The sequence below is a fragment of the Notolepis coatsorum genome (assembly GCF_963971535.1).
Source record: "Notolepis coatsorum genome assembly, chromosome: 14".
NCBI lineage: Eukaryota > Metazoa > Chordata > Actinopteri > Aulopiformes > Paralepididae > Notolepis > Notolepis coatsorum.
Genome location: NC_140178.1, coordinates 31,129,158 through 31,135,676, shown reverse-complemented (window position 1 = coordinate 31,135,676; position 6,519 = coordinate 31,129,158).

Genomic DNA, 6,519 nt, shown 5'->3' with positions numbered 1-6,519 from the left:
AGTTTAGCTGGTCGTTCATACTAATACACATTGGCCGTATTAGGGGGTGGGAAACTGATGGGTGGGGATCGGGCGTTGTGGACAGCGACTCCTACAGGTCGGTTGGTGCGCCTGCGCAGTAGAATCAGGAAGTGTCGGGGGCAGCGTGAGCCTCCCACGCGTTACTCCTCGCCACTGAGAGATCGAGCTGCGCAGGTGAAAAGATGCGACTGCTGTTACCTCAAGTACCGGAGGGGACTTGTGCTATGTATGACTTAGTCCACATTGCAGCCGGCTTGTGGGAGGCAAGAAACAGCGTTCGTGACAGGGGAGGGTTGAATTGGATGATACGAAATTGGGATGGGAGAAAATATGGAAAATGGGAGAAAAAGTGGATAAAAAACTTTATTGATCACCTTGGGGCCATTCGGGTGTCATAGCAACATGGAGGGCGGAGGTGAGGTACAGGTATGGGCATGATACATAATAGGCAATAAAAAAAAGTAAAGATAAAAATAAGCAGTGTAAACAATATAATTAACTCTGAATATAAGAATATGAGCAAGTAAACAGTGTAATCAAACGTGCAGATAAGGGTATGTATGCCCTATTAGTTATATTATACGTTACAATAAATATGGGCAATAAAACATTTAGAATCTGAATATATACTATGAATAAGTAAAGTAAACAGTATATGTAAGGTATCCTAACTGGCATGATATACAGTACGTCCTACATTATGGTGTAGTCTGTGCAGGTTAGGTGGTAAGAGTCAGACACACTGCAGAGGCATGAAGTGATCTCAGAACGCCGACCCATCAAGATTAATTGTCCCAATATGCCAGAGGATTGGATTCCTCTGTAATTACTTCACTGATAGCCAGTGATAATATACCTCACTGTCGCCTCTTTGCCCCAGGAAGCTGTACATCACCAGACTGGACCAAACTCTCTCTCTCCCTCCCCCTCTCTCTCTCTCTCTCCCTCTCTCATTCTCTCTGTCTCCAAGAGTTTGGCAGAGTATGGCAGCCACGCCTGTCTGTATGTGCCTCTCCCTCCTGCCTCTCTCAATCTCCTTCACCAGACTGAATTCCATAAGGGTGTTTACTCAGCCCCTTCGCCACTCGACAGCCTCCGCCACTTGGCGTCCCCGCTCCCACTGACCTCGTGGCTGCTCCCCCGTCCCCTCGCTGAGAGGTCATTCTGGGTAATGTTGTTGAAGCTCATTCTTGGCCACGCTGATTGGAACGCCAGTTTGTGTTTGGGTTGTTCATCATTTTAGTGGCCGTCATAAATGTCTCTTTTCCCAGAACACAAACTGTGCTCTGCTGTTTTTACTGTTAGCAGGCTTCACGTCACATGGACCGTGCCAGGTCCAGACCAAAACACCTGCGCGGGGCGACAGAGAGGTCTGGGACGGAGCACATCTGTCGGTTTTCGGTCTCTCTGTAGCGCTTTGTGTCCACTCTTTAGGACACGCTACGCAGAGCGGGACACTAATATTAAGACCCCCAGAGGTGGCCGTGCAGCAACTTACACGTTGGAAGCAGCGTGATATTTGAAGAGCATGAAACCAACGAAACCGACGATACCAATGAAATCATTACAACTCCAGCCCCTGCTGCACGTGACAGAACTGTAGACCAGAGTTATTTAAACTAAAACACAATGCCTTGGAGCACATGTTAGTCTCTGAAAATTCATGTTATCAGGGTTGTTAGGAGATGGGCTACTACATTTACATTTAGTCATTTAGCTTTTATCCAAAGGTCAGCAGGAAGGGTACAACTCTGGCAGCTAAGTAACAATGTGTTGAACTTGGGTGCTACAGTCTTGAGTGCATAGTAGTAAAGACATATTAGCATAGTAGGTAGTAGTAATACAGACAAGGAGGATTATTTAGTAGCATGGATAGTAAAAGACTGTAGTTTCTTTAAAATGTATTCTTATTTCAGCTATTATTAAGACTCAGAGCAGATGTAGACAGGTGGTACACATGTCCTCCTAGGCATCCATCCAGCTGTACGGACACACACACACGCACGCACGCACGCGCACACTCACACGCACACACACACACACATGCATGCATGCACACACACACACACACGCACACACACATACACACACATGGTCACACACACGCATGCATGCATGCACACACACACACACACACACACACATGCACACGCATGCACACACACAGTGAAGAATGAGAATAGGATTTTCACCATATGTGTTTTAGCCCTCCTTGTTTCAGTCTCGTCTGTAGGTTTTGGGGGCAAACAGTGTTTCCATATGGCTCACCACACTGAAATATCCACCCAGATGTCTCCACGCAGTTCAAGCCCTGTTCTCCCTTCCTCTGGGCCAATGGGCCAACACTGTCTAGTGCTACCTCTGTCTTAGAGTCAAGTCAAGTGTTCCTCTATTAATCGCCTTGGGGGAAATTCAGGTGTCATGGCAGCATGATGTACCTCCCTGTTCCGTGGACCACAGGCCTTCCAGTACGTCCTCAAGTCAACGCTTATGTCTCCTTATGAAAATGTCTTGTCAGTTAGTTGTCATTAGATTTTAATCAAATCAAAATCTTTGTAGTCCATGTTTATTTTATTTTATTATTATTAATGATTTTCATCTTATGTGTAATATCTGGAAAATGATTTGAACATCCCTGCCATAATAATAATAATAATGATAAATAATATGAATAATAATAACTTAGTAATAAAAACAGAGTTTAAAACGTGGAATAAAAGGAGAGTGCAAGATGGAAAGAAATTAGAAATAAAATAAATACAATTCAAGTAAACAGGATTCTTGGCTGATTTCCTTGGGTAGGTCATTCCAAAGCTTCGGGTCCTTATGGTGAAGGCACGGTCACAGATATGTATATTCTGTACAGTTGTGTGTGTAGATATATACATACATATATACTCATATATATATATATATATATATATATATATATATATATATATATATATATATATACTGTATATTGAGAACGGTAACTATAGCTTTCAGTCTCCCACTGTTGTCACCCCATCTCTGTGTACTGTTCATCAACATCAACTAAATCTAAATAAAAAAATGTATATATATTTTCAAAATTATATATTTATAACATATTTATATGTATTACTTTTGTGTATTGTTTTTGGCAGAGCTATTTTTTTGATAACCACTAGATCCAAAGAGGTCATTTTACATGTCTAGATGACAGGACAACAACATGGGGAAAACTATTCTAGAGTTGTCGATTACATACACTGTTAGATTAGTCTAAAAGAAAATTAAACTTAGAATTAATCTAAGAATTCCTTTAGTTGGTGACTAATATTCCAGAATAATTCCGTGTGCTGCATGTGTGCTTGGTCTATTTCTTTTAAGAGATGACTTAAATGTTTACAGAAATAAATGTTTATAGGTAAAACATGGATGATGAAGTACATTCTTACCAGTGATGACTAACACGTGGGTGGTGTTATTGTCTTATTCTCAATACCACCATGGAGGACGACATGGTGGTCTGCATGTGTTCTCTCTGTGTCTTAAGGTGCTATGAAAATAAGTAGCGTAGTGTTCTTTTTCTTTCTTTCTTTCTTTCTTTCTTTCTTTCTTTCTTTCTTTCTTTCTTTCTTTCTTTCTTTCTTTCTTTCTTTCTTTCTTTCTTTCTTTCTTTCTTTCTTTCTTTCTTTCTTTCTTTCTTTCTTTCTTTCTTTCTTTCTTTCTTTCTTTCTTTTTTTCTTTTTTTCTTTTATTTTAAGTTTAAAATAATATGGTTTTATAGCCATTAAAGGTGGATCTCTGATCCACTGAGGACTGCAGTATCTGTAGCTGTGGACATTAAGTTCAACTTAAACGTTCTGTGATGAATTAGACGTCTTGAGGGAATATGGTTCATATTCGGTGCTACTAGGACCTCCCACGACATAAGATGGGAAGATGTTGGAACCTGTGGTGTCAATAGGGCCACGGGCCAACGCTTCTTGTTCACAGACTAAACCTACGCACATGTTTTGAAGCATTATGATTACAATGGCCCTCTGTAGAAAGGGGTGGAAAATCCTTAGAAATTAGTGTTTTAATAGAGGCTAACATTGACAAATACTAATTACCTTAGTTGCTCTCACTGGCTTCCACATTAAACATTTATTCTAGCCTGTTTTTCACTCAGCTCCGCAGTAGCTGGCAGAAATACCCCCCCCCCCCCCCCCAAATGATGTCATATTTATTCTGTAATTTACAGGCCATTTCCCCCCCTCCGCTTGTCTGTTTACGTGAATTTCAGACATTCTGTTTGCTTGTTCTCATTCTTTTCCCGTAGCTGTTTTTCAGGAGGCATATTTATAAAGTCGTGTCATGTTTGGCGAAAAACAAGTCGCTCGACTCTCAGTCGGTTTTGTTTGGAACACAAAGAGGTGTGTTCAGTTTAAGTTCCACCTGTGGAAAGGTTTCTCGAGTTTTCCGTGAAAAGGTCTCAAGCGCCTTTAGCTCTCTGTCTCGAATTCACTTTTGTACCCGTTGGCTGATTTTTTTTTTACATTTTTGAGGATTGTGTGTTAGTGTAGTGAGAGAGAGCTAGAGAATGCCAAAGAGAGAAATCGAAATATTTATGCGTGCAAGTGTGTGTGTGTGTGTGTGTGTGTGTGGTTATGTATGTTACACGGGACCCCCTCCCCCCTCTTCTCCAGCCCTCTCTGCAAACAGTGCAGTTAAGTGGTGGAGACGTCACAGAAAGACAAACTGGGTGTTTGCTCTGGGCAGCATCCTCAGCGCCTTCTTCACTGAGAAGAATGTCCTTCCTGGCTCCTATAGTCTTTCTCAGCCTTTTTAACCAGCCTGTCTCCCCTCTCCTCCATTTCTCCGTGTCTGTTCATGTACCGCTTCTCAACCCGGCATCGCCATTTTGAAGTCAGGAGATATTGAGACCCCAACATTTAGCAAATCTGAGTTGTCTGTCCATGTCCTGATGTTTAGAGTAGAATTATAGGGTTAATACAATGTTTTATTTATTTTAAGGACAAACATCAAGCTGCTCTTGTGAGCTGGTCAATGACAGCTTATATAGGCAAGATGCATATTTGCTGTGTGATTGGTGCAGTTGGATGATTATATGATTTTAGTTTGATTTGGAATTTTTCAACTTGCCATCATCATAAAGCAACACGATAAAATGATGTGCTTGCTGTCTTCTCCAGAGTCAGACAAGAAGATAGATAGCTATTTCCTCTCTGTGTGTTCAGTACAAAGCTATTCGGCTCCAAGCTAGCCTAGCTTAGCACAAATTAATGGAAGCATGTCCAGTTCAGCTAGCCTATATAGCTTAAAAGTCCAGCAGAGGTGTTTTTGGCCAACAGCTAGGCTAGGCTAGTTTATCCTTATCCGCTTCCATTCCATTTGTGCTAAGCTAGGCTAGCTTGCAGCCGGATATCTTTCTAATGGACGCACAGGGAGGAAATTGCTACAGTAGCCTATCTATCTTCTTGTCTGTCTGACTCTGAAGAAGACAGTGAGTGCATTTCCCATAGCCTAATGTTGGTGTGTTCCTTTATTATCAGATCTGATCCTAAATTTGGGAAAGCCAGATCAATGGCCCAATGTTTCAAATCAGCAAAGGTATGAAAACCTTTTCTCCCTTTTGTGACAAAACCATTTGAGAATTTGGGGCAGATTCAGTCATACCAGTGAAATTGTCTTAGATAAATACTGATAGATCACAGAACATGTCATTTCTAAAATAACACAGGAGATGCTGGGCCACCAGCTTCAGTTGAACTGCCCCCCTAAATCTCACATTATAAATCTGATGATTTTATTGGGGCAGCCTGCAGTAAAGTAGTGATGCACTGTCTAGTGATGTTGTCTCTGTAAATTGCCATTGTGATCTCATGTCTCGGCATCACTGAATGTCTTTGGCAGGGTAGGAATTGGAGGGAGTTCAGGCGGGTTCAGGGCTTTTCTTTATAATTTTTTTTTTATACAATCAGATTAATTGAAAGATGATGTGGCTCTAATAGATCATGAGACCGGGCAAGAAAAGATGACAATGTGTGACACCTTCTTAAAATGGATTTTCACGAGTCATTGATTATGATATGCTTTCATATGCTGGCAAAATCTTTGGCCGTTTGAGAATTTCCTGATGAATGTATGTATCTTGACAGCGATCGGCAAGCTACCACCATCAAGTGATGTCGTCTTTTCCAGCTCTCTGTGTGCCAACACCCTGTTCACTTCACACAATGCTCCTCTGTCTCAAGCCTTTTCCTTACCCGCTCAACCATGATCTCACACCTATCACATCCTTGATTCAGTCTTATACCCAGGTCCACAGAAACACATTACATTTCAGTGCTAATATATTGGCCCTGGCGGTCCGCCTTGATCAAGTCTTTGGATGGACAGAAGTGGGCCTCACCTCCTCCTGTCTTTGGCCACATGGAGGAGGGCACAGGGGGCAGGTGCTGGGCTTCAGACATGCCCAATTGCATGGCAGAGGGCAGGACCGATCGGGGGGAGGGGAGTGTATCA